Source organism: Cervus elaphus, chromosome 19 (genome assembly GCF_910594005.1).
Source record: "Cervus elaphus chromosome 19, mCerEla1.1, whole genome shotgun sequence".
Classification (NCBI taxonomy): domain Eukaryota; kingdom Metazoa; phylum Chordata; class Mammalia; order Artiodactyla; family Cervidae; genus Cervus; species Cervus elaphus.
Window position 1 is genome coordinate 82,230,996 of NC_057833.1, and position 11,665 is coordinate 82,242,660.

The window sequence follows — 11,665 nt, forward strand, 5'->3', positions numbered from 1 at the left end:
CAGATTTAAGGTGAAGGATTTAATGGAGAACCTCCAGCTGGCACCCAGGAAGGGCTTGATACAAGGAACAGTCATAGCAACACTGTGGGCGTTAATGTGTTACTTGCTGCAAAGGGGAACTACCTTTGGCTAGGGGTGTCAGTGAGACTGTGTATCCCTGCAACTGGCCAACAAGAATGCTGGTTCCTGCTGGGCAGGTGGTGAAGCGGTAGAGTTCAGCTGCAGAGTTTAGCTTGTCACGAGAACTGTCCAAGGCTGCCCTGGGGGCTGGGTAAAAAGTTTGCCAGAGTGGGCTGAAGTTTGGGGGCAGGTCCAAAACCCCTAGAATCACAGTCCTGGCTTCTGCAATGCTCACATGCCTGGAGGCTGGAAAAGGGACACCACAAACGTCACTTGCCTCTTGCTTGGAAACGTCCCAGGGCATGTAGGTAAGTCCTGGGTTCTGTGGGAAGGGCTCATGCGTGAAGACTGACAAACCTGTATTTGAGTCCAGACTGGGCCTCCTCCTAGCTGTGTGGCTGGGATGAAACAGAACCACTCTGAGCCTCTGTTTGCCCATCTCTAGGATGGAAGTAGTGATCTTGACCTCACAGAACAGAGCTGCAAACAATGAGGAGTCACGCATAAGGTGCACCCAGCGCAGTGCAGGGCCTACTGTGAACGCTCACCACCCAACAGAACTTCCTGCTTCCCTTGTGCTGGAGATGAGAGATGCACAGCTCTTGGCTAGGCTTCCAGCCAAGGATGCTGAGTCACAGGATGACCAGGTAACATCAGTGTAGGCATGGTAAGAAGTGGGTGACAGTGCTCCACTTATCAAAACTGTTGGAAAGAAAATCCTGAGTGTCCATCCCTAAAGAAATCAATGAAGATTGGTGCAATTTTTACTCCTGAGAAATTGGACTGTGGCCTTCCCTGGAAATCTCTGCCTGCCACACCCCCAGGCCACCCTCCTGGGAGTTCCTGCTACTCCAATGTTTGCTTCCTGGCTGTTTGCCTGTCCACCTCCCTGCTAGATGGTAAGCACTGTGTCTCGTCCATCATTGTAACCCGGGTGCCCAGCACAAGGGTCCTACCAGTTCAGCCTCTGAGACCCTGAACGTAGAGTGAGGACATTCAAACTCCAGGTTAGATCCTGTCCTCCAGATGGCATAGGCAGACCCCTGCCCGCTCCAAAGCCAACTGATCTACTCTGACCTCAGGACCACCTAGACATGACACACAGCTCATCAAGAAATCAGCCACCTTGGCTGCCGGGCAGGCTGACCTCACTGGGGTCTCTCCAGCCTCCCCAGCTTGCTCTCCTAACCTTTGAGAAAGGGTTTCATACCCATTGCCCCTTCGAGACTGGTCTGTGCGCAGTGGCAAGGCCCCGTTATCTCAGGGAGGAGAGAGGAGTTAGGGCTGGGACAGCACACACTTCTGGGAGGGGAGGGCAGCCTCACCATGGGAGAGGGCAGCTACCCCCGCCTTCCCCTACCATTTACACCACTTCCTGTCATCTCTTCCCTGCACAGGGGAGTATCTGAACTGGGAGCTGGGGGCTTTTGTTGAGCCTCCTGTGAAATGGGAACCCCCAGAGGGTTTTGAACTAGAGCATGATAAGCTCTGACTTACCTTTTCAGATGATCCATCTGGCTGCTGGGTTGAAAACAGACTGAAGTGGGCAGGACTGGAAGTGAGACCACTTAAGGAGCTACTTGATACTGACGCTCAGACTGCACATACCACGAACCAAGGCTTAGTCCTCACAAAACAACAAAACCTACCGTGAAGGAGATATAATTATAGTCATGTTCTTCTCATAAAGCAAAAAACTGAGTCAAAGAAGTTGGGTAACTGCCCAAGTATATCTAGCCAGTATCTGGTCAAGTCAAGATCTGAACCCAAGCACTCTGGCTCTAGAGTCCACACTTTCAACCAGCTCACTCTATAGAGGGCATAAGAGCTCATCTGACTCCAGACGGATTTCAAAGGAAGAATCAACATGATCTAATCATGATGATATGATGTGGGAATCAAGAAAGAAAACAAGAATGATCCTAAGATGTATGTCTTACCACTTCTAATCAAAATAATCTTGGAATGATGACAGGGTGATAACATAAGAAAAAGAAATAAATGAATAAAGGTTAGAAACAAAGATGTAAATCTGTCTTTATTTGCAGACAACATGATCGTATATGTTGATAATCCTAAGGAATCGATCACAGAAGTTACTAGAAGTAATTAGAGAATTTAGAAAGATTGTAGAATACAAGGTGACTATATCAAAATCTATTCTGTCTCTATCAACAATAAATAACTGGAAATGAAAATTTTAAGTACCAATTACAGTGTCATCAAAAACATGAAATAGAGATCAATTTATCAAACTATGTACAAGTTCTGTTCATTAAACATTACAAAATATTATTAAGAAAACCTAAAGAAACAAAGAGATGTAAAGACTTAAAAATTATTTACAACCTTAAAGTTGAGACATGTTTTATTCAGCCGGAACTTCTAGGACTTTAAGCCTGGGAAGCAGCAGCTCAAGGAATCCTGAAAGAACTGCTCTGAGGAGGTGAGCTGGGGAGGTGGGTTATATAATAGAAGCTTTGCAACAAGTGTTAATGCAAGCTCCTGTGCCCAACACACAGTGAGGCCAAACAAATAGAAACGATGAGTTTGGAGCAGAGACAGATTTACTGAAGGGCCCTACAAGGAAATAGGTGGCTCATGCCCTAAAAACCCTCTAATTCCCTGAAGGGCTTTGGCAAAACACTTTTAAAAGCCAGGTGCAGGAGGGGGCGTTGAAGGGTATATGATCAGCTTGTGTATAATTCTCTGATTGACTGATGGTGAGACAACCAGGTGGTGTCACAGGTGTTAACTTTATCAGTCCTTAGTCTCCAGGAGGCTTGGGACTGTGTCCTCATCATTATCAAGTAGTTAGCATCTTTATTTGTTGGAGAGGGAAAGGTGTTTTACATCTGCAAAACAACTCAGGAAATGTGCATCAAATACTATTACCTAGGTACTTCAGAGAGGAGTTAAAGCAGAGGATATTGGGGAAGGCCTGTTCTGCTCACCCCCTAGAAGGCCCCATGGGGTCCTGCTCTGTTACTCAGGTAGTCTGAACATTAAAAGATTATTGTTAATTAAAAGAAAACCAGATATCTCAAGTTAAGGAATTTACCATTTTTTTAAATGTATGGGAACATGTAAGAGTCTGGGCTCACTGAAATCATTTCTTTGATATGCACCTCAGCTGTTTTTCTTTAGTCCCTAAGTTATGTCAGACTCTTTTGCAATCCTTGAACTGTAGCCTGCCAGGCTCCTCTGTCCATGAGATTCTCCAGGCATGAATACTGGAGTGGGTAGCCATTTCCTTCTCCAGGGGATCTTTCTGACCCAGGGATTGAAGATCCTTTGTGTCCTGTATTGGAGGCAGATTCTTTACCACTGAGCCCTTGGAAAGCCCTGACAGCTGCTAGCAGGTAGATATTCTTTCCTTCCTCAGGGAGTGAGTTAAACAAAAGATGTTACACTCATCAGCAATTGCCGCCACCACGGTCAACGAGCTGGTGAGCCCTGAGAGAATGCACTCCCTGAGGAAAGAAAGAATACTGATGGATGTTAGATGTCAGGTGAACCTCCTTTGTTTACAGATATGACAGGGAATATTCCATTTCTCAGAGATATACCATGTTCCTGGGTTGGGAGACTCTACATTAAGATGTCACTTCTTCCCCAATGTGACCTATAAATTCAATAGTATCTCAATCAAAATTTCAGCAGGTTTTTCTCATAGAAATAGAAAAACAGATGCTAAAATCAATATGGAAATGTTAAAGATTTAAAAATAGCCAGAATAATCTTGAGAGAGAAGAACGAATGTGGAGAATTTATACTATACTTGATTTTCAGATACACTAGAAAGCTACAGTAATCAAGAAAGTGTTATATAGACAAAAGATTGATGGAACAGATTAGAGAGTCCAGAAATAAACATGTACATATATGATCAATTGATATCCAACAAAGATACCAAGATAATTCAGTAGAAAACAGGAACCTGATCTGGGGTCGAATTCATATCTCCTGCATTGGCAGATGGATTCTTTACCACTGAGCCACCAGGGAAGCCCAAAAGGTATCATCTTTACAACAAATGATGGTGGAACAACTGAATGTCTATAAAGAAAAAAAGGAACCTCAATTCTTAGCTCACATCATACACAAAAATCAATGTAAAGTGGAGCATTTACCTAAATGTAAAAGTCAAAACTAAAATTTCTAGAAGAAAATAAATATAGGAGGAAACCTTTTGAATTTGGGACAGGCAAAGATTTCTTGACCAAGACTCATAAAGCATAAAAGAAGTGATCACTTAGATTTTATCAGAATTAAAAGTTTTTATTCTTCAAAAGATACTGCTGAGAAAATGAAAAGACAAGCCAGAAACCAGGAGAATATTCACAAAACAAATATTATACAAGGGATTTGTATCTAGAATATATACAGAACTCTCAACTCAATAATTAGTTGACAAATGGCTCGATTTTTTTAATGGCAGAGGATTTAGACATACTTTATAAAAGAAAATGTATGAGTGACCAATAAACCACATGAAAAGATTCTCAGAGCATTAGTAATCGGGGGAATGTGGATTAAAACCACTGCTCATCCAGTGGGGCTTCCCACATGGCACTAGTGGTAAGGAATCCACCCACCAATGCAGGAGACATGAGAGATATGGTTCAGTCCCAGGGTCAGGAAGATCCCCTGGAGGAGGGCATGGCAACCACGCCAGTAGTCTCACCTGGAGAATCCCACGGACAGAGGAACCTGGTGGGCTACAGTCCACAGGGTCACGAATGACCAAGTAGAATGGTATGAATTTAAAAATGGATAACACCAAACATTGGAAAGAATGTGAAACAACCAGAACTGTCACACATTTTTCAGATGTTGTAAGAGTATAAGATGGTATAACAGAACAGTTTCACAGTTCCTTACATACTTGCCATTTGACCTAGCAATTCCGCTCCTAGGTTTTGAGAGAAATGAAAATGTATGTTTACAAAAAGACTTGTACACAAATATTTATAATATCCTTATTCACAGTAGGCCCTAAATTGGAAATAATACAGATATCTATCAACAGATGAAGGAGTAAACACAATGTAGCATATACATACTATGGAATATTACCCAGTCATAAAAATGAACCAAATACCTAAAACAATATGCTGAGCAAAGGAAGTCAGACTTTAAAGATCACATACTGTATGATTTCATTTATATGGAATCCTAGAAAAGGAAAAACTAATCTAGAGTACAGAAAGTAGATCATCAGTTGTCTGGGGTTGAGGCTGCTGAGATTGGCTGAAACAACCTAAAGAAACTTTCTGGGGGTATGCACATGGTCTACACATTGATTTGGGCTGTGGTTACCTAGATGGATACAGTTATTAAAATTCCATCTGAGTGTACGCTTAAAATGGGTGCATCTTATCGTATGCAAACTTATAGTATCTAAAAAATACCCTATAGAGTTGGTTTTTAAAAAATTAAGAGAAAATAGGAGGAGAACTAGAGACACGGGTATAGGGTGGGGGAAGTTCTTCACGGCCAACCTCTCTATGAAAAGGAATGCTGATAGGGCTGACTGCAGGGGTTGAGATGAGGTTCAGGTGAGATCATTCCTCACACTCAAGGCCTGAGCATATCCCTGGCTTCAGTCAATATTAGATACTATTATACTAACAACAAAGATGTCCACAGAGCTCTGCTGGCCCAGTCTCTGCTCTGGATGTGCCTTAATGAGTACAGACATGTCCCTGATGTCCCTGACTTCTGTCTTCCTGCTCTGCTCTTCCAGACATTCCCGGGCCTTGGAAGTCATAGGCAGCTCCCAGCCCTGGATGAGGACATGATGTTTTTCTCTGTGGCTGTTTAGCAGACAGGGAGAGGGGTTGCCTGATGGGCCCCGAGGAGGCCAGGCAGATAAACTCCTGATGTAATCTCTGCTGCTATGCTTCTCCCAGAATGTCTGCAATCCTTCAGATGGGACTGGATAACAAGCAGGACTTCCTATTTGGATATGCCATTTGTCCTTATGTCAGAGGCTTCTCTGGACTTGGAGCCCCAGAACTCTGTCCCTTGCCCTGCAAAACCACAAGGATAATTTGTTTATCCACAGAGATAAGAGTGAGGTGATGAATAACAATGGGCTGTGCTCCCCATCTACATTGTGTACTCAGATAGGGGAAGGAGGTATAGGTCATGGAAGCAGCAAGCTGGGAGGAAACACAGGAACTGCTCTGCATTTTCCAAGTGTGATATGTTGACTAAAAAACATGCACAACTTGAGAGTTGCAAGTTAAGCTTTATTTGGGGGCAAAATGAGGACAGCAGCCCGGGAGACAAAGCCTCAGTTAGTTCTGAGAGACTGTTCCAAGGAGGTAGTCAGGGAAGGTCAATATATAATATTTTAGTGAAGGGGGAGTTCATTGCAATCAAGCACTTACTTTATAAAAAGGTTTTCTGCTAGTTACAGGGAGCTGATGTCACCATGAAGAGATTTAGTAATTTCCTAGATATGAAGAGATTCAAGGATTGGGATCACAAAATCAGTTCCTGAAAATACCATCTAAAGACCTGTTCCACCAGAGTCCCTGTAGCACAGAGTGCTTCATTCCACCCTGGATTCCCTCAGGGAGTGTTGAACAGCTGCAGTAAGTAGCACAGGGTTCAATCTTCACAGAGGCAGTTAGCAAATGCCCTTGTTGTTCAGTCACTGGCAATGTTCTTGGCAAGTGCCAATTTATAGTTGACAGGCAAGTGCCAAATTGTGGTTCACAGGTATGTGGAATCACAGTTGATGTTACTGAGTCCAGGCTCACTCTGCTCACCACACGATAGACTAATAAATCCAAGAGATGAGGTGCTGAAGCAAAGAATATGACTTTATTTGGAAAGCCAGCTGACCCAGAAGATGACAGACTAACATCTCAAAATAACCATCTTGTCAGGGCCCAGATACCAGGTTATTTTATGGATCAGAGATGAGGGGAGGTGAGGAAACAAAGTAAAAAGATCATTTAATTCTTGCAAATATCCCTAGAATGGCAAGCCTCTGGCAGGTGGGTGTGTTGGTTTCTTTTTCTTACAGTCATTTCACAGGTGCTGTGAAATGGAATATCTCCTGTCATATCAATAAACAAGAATGTCACAGCTGTCCACGATTCTAGCCCTCCAAACATGAATTTCTGAGCCATGCTGACAAGCAGCGCCACTCCCTACACAAGGAACTTAAGTATATCACAGTCATCAGTGATTATAGCCCTGTTAGCTAAACAAAGGCACTTTAGTTTAAGGGTCAGGGAGAGGGGAGAAAATTCTCTAAGGCAGGCCATTATGTATGATTATAATAACAAAAGCAGCAAAAACAAGGGCTAAAGTCAAGGAAACAGATTCATTATGGAGTCAAAATTAACCCTTCCTGGTTACATGGGTAGTATAGGACATACCTGCTATTCTAATATCTTTTGATTTTTATGGACACTTTTTTATTTGTGTCAAGTTTTCATTTATCCTACTGCTACTGCTAAGTCACTTCAGTCGTGTCCGGCTCTGTGAGACCCCAGAGACGGCAGCCCACCAGGCTCCCCCATCCCTGGGATTCTCCAGGCAAGAAAACTGGAGTGGGTTGCCATTTCCTTCTTCAATGCATGAAAGTGAAAAGTGAAAGTGAAGTCATTTTCATTTATCTAGGTATACAAAAAGTTTCCTCTTCAAGTCATTGCACTTTCTTCTTCTTTTTATTAGGGCTTTAATAGGTTTCTGAAGAAGAGTGTTGAGCAAATAAAGGATGATTTTATGCAAATACAGTAAAAAAAAACCCACAAATAACATGTAAATGACTGAAATTTAGAAGGCATTGATAGACCAGTTCCCCACCTATCAGATTTGGAGGCAAGCCCTCTGGAGGTTGCACAAAATCTTAATAGTGAGATTCTTATCGGCAAACCACAGGCACCCAGGAGCCAAGCCTTGATCCACAGGCATTAGTCACAGATGACAGGAGAAGCAGTGCTGAGCTGATCGGGGTTGTAGGAACACCAGCAGACACTGTGGATTTCAGGGCTCCCTCCAACACTCCCAGAGTATCCCAGGGGTTATGGAAACCTGAACCTTGATGCCCCTGGCTGGACTTTAGTGAACACAAGAGAAAAAGGCACTCACCTCGGGCTTCTGTTTCTTTAGTCATCAACCCTGCATTGCTCAGCCAAACCCTAGGCCGGCAGGAGAAAGGTAGGGGCTCCTTATGCTGTGTGCCAGGAGCCCACTCCTCACCCAGCATCAGAATCCTGGTGTTAGTGGGCCAACACCAACTGCAGAACATTTGTGCCCCCGGCCCCGGCAGACACTTGATCATGGAGTCCTCTGACACTCTGAGGAGATAAGCCCCATGACCATACCCCTTCAGAGATGGGGAAACCTCATTTCAGAAATGTTAGAGCATGTACAAAGCACAAGCAGGAAACTGAACCAGGAGATGAGGTTAAATGCTACTACCTGCCACCTGTCCCATGGCATCTTGGAGCCTTCAGTTCAGTGCAACCTTACTGAACTTCAATTCAGTTCAGTTCAGTCGCTCAGTCATGTCCAACTCTTTGCGACCCCAAAAATCTCAGCACGCCAGGCCTCCCTGTCCATCACAAACTCCTGGAGTTTACTCAAACACATGTCCATCGAATCGGTGATGCCATCCAGCCATCTCATCCTCTGTTGTCCCCTTCTCCTCCTGCCCCTAGTCCCTCCCAGCATCAGGGTCTTTTCCAATGAGTCAGCTCTTCACATGAGGTAGCCAAAGTACTGGAGTTTCAGCTTCAACATCAGTCCTAACAATGAACACCCAGGACTGAATTCCTTTAGGAAAGACTGGTTGGATCTCCTTGCAGTCCAAGGGACTCTAAAGAGTCTTATCCAACACCACAGTTCAAAAGCATCAATTCTTCGGTGCTCAGCTTTCTTCACAGTCCAACTCTCACATCCATACATAACCACTGGAAAAACCATAGCCTGACTAGACAGACCTTTGTTGGCAAAGTAATGTCTCTGCTTTTTAATATGCCGTGTAGGTTGGTCATAACTTTCCTTCCAAGGAGAAAGCGTCTTAAATTTCATGGCTGCAGTCACCATCTGCAGTGATTTTGGAGCCCAAGAAAATAAAGTCTGACACTGTTTCCACTGTTTCCCCATCTATTTCCCATGAAGTGATGGGACCAGATGCCATGATCTTAGTTTTCTGAATGTTGAGCTTTAAGCCAACTTTTTCACTCTCCTCTTTCACTTTCATCAAGAGGCTCTTTAGTTCCTCTTCACTTTCTGCCATAAGGGTGGTGTCATCTGCATATCTGAGGTTATTGATATTTGTCCCGGCAATCTTGATTCCAGCTTATGCTTCTTCCAGCCCAGCGTTTCTCATGATGTACTCTGCATAGAAGTTAAATAAGCAGGGTGACAATATACAGCCTTGACGTACTCCTTTTCCTATTTGGAACCAGTCTGTTGTTCCATGTCCAGTTCTAACTGTTGTTTCTTGACCTGCATATAGGTTTCTCAAGAGGCAGGTCAGATGGTCTGATATTCCCATCTCTTTCAGAATTTTCCACAGTTAATTGTGATCCACACAAAGGCTTTGACATAGTCAATAAAGCAGAAATAGATGTTTCTCTGGAACTCTCTTGCTTTTTCGATGATCCAGCAGATGTTGGCAACTTGATCTCTGGTTCCTCTGCCTTTTCTAAAACCAGCTTTGTTCATCTGGAAGTTCACGGTTCACATATTGCTGAAGCCCAGCTTGGAGAATTTTGAGCATTACTTTACTAGTATGTGAGATGAGTGCAATTGTGCAGTAGTTTGAGCATTCTTTGGGACTGCCTTTCTTTGGGATTGGAATGAAAACTGACCTTTTCCAGTCCTGTGGCCACTGCTGAGTTTTCCAAATTTGCTGGCATATTGCATGCAGCACTTTCACAGTATCATCCTTTAGGATTTGAAATAGCTCAACTGGAATTCCATCACCTCCACTAGCTTTGTTCATAGTGATGCTTTCTAAGGCCCACTTGACTTCACATTCCAGGATGTCTGGCTCTAGGTGAGTGCTCACACCATCATGATTATCTGGGTGATGAAGATCTTTTTTGTACAGTTCTTCTGTGTATTCTTGCCACCTCTTCTTAATATCTTCTGCTTCTGTTAGGTCCATACCATTTCTGTCCTTTATCGAACCCATCTTTGCATGAAATGTTCCCTTGGTATCTCTAATTTTCTTGAAGAGATCTCTAGTCTTTCCCATTCTGTTGCTTTCCTCTATTTCTTTGCATTGATCACTGAGGAAGACTTTCTTATCTCTCCTTGCTATTCTTTGGAACTCTGCATTCAAATGGAAATATCTTTCCTTTTCTCCTTTTCTTTTTGCTTCTCTTCTTTTCACAGCTATTTGTAAGGCCTCCTCAGACAGCCATTTTGCCGTTTTGCATTTCTTTTCCATGAGGATGGTCTTGATCCCTGTCTCCTGTACAATGTCACGAACCTCTGTCCATAGTTCATCAGGCACTCTGTCTATCAGATCTAGTCCCTTAAATCTATTTCTCACTTCCACTGTATAGTCAAAAGGGATTTGATTTATGTCATACCTGAATGGTCTAGTGGTTTTTCCTACTTCCTTCAGTTTAAGTCTGAATTTGGCAATAAGGAGTTAATGATCTGAGCCACAGTCAGCTCCTGGTCTTGTTTTTGCTGACTGTATAGAGCTTCTCCATCTTTGGCTGCAAAGAATATAATCAATCTGATTTCGGTGTTGACCATCTGGTGATGTCCATGTGCAGAGTCTTCTCTTGTGTTGTTGGAAGAGGGTGTTTGCTATGACTAGTGCATTCTCTTGGCAAAACTCTATTAGCCTTTGCCCTGCTTCATTCTACACTCCAAGGCCAAATTTGCTTGTTTCTCCAGGTGTTTCTTGACTTCCTACTTTTGCATTCCAGTCCCCTATAATGAAAAGGACATCTTTTTTGGGTATTAGTTCTAAAAGGTCTTGTAAGTCTTGATAGAACTGTTCAACTTCAGCTTCTTCAGCATTACTGGTTGGGGCATAGGCTTGAATTACCGTGATATTGAATGGTTTGCCTTGGAAAGGAACAGAGATCATTCTGTCATTTTTGAGATTGCATCTAATTACTGCATTTCGGACTCTTTTGTTGACCATGATGGCTGCTCCATTTCTTCTAAGGGATTCCTGCCCACAGTAGTAGATATAATGGTATCTGAGTTAAATTCACCCATTCCAGTCCATTTTAGTTTGCTGATTCCTAGAATAGCGACATTCATTCTTGCCATCTCTTGTTTGACCACTTCCAATTTGCCTTGATTCGTGGACCTAACATTCCAGGTTCCTATGCAATATTGCTCTTTACAGCATCGGACCTTGCTTCTATCACCAGTCACATCCACCGAACTTACTAGGGCCAAAACAGCCTAACAGAGTGTTTGCTGCACCCACTTATCCAAGGGCCAGGAGGTATATCGCCCATTTACCCAAGACTCAAGTAAGAAAAATGAGGCTCAGAATGATGAAGGAATTAGTGCAGTTGTACCCATGGTGAGACCT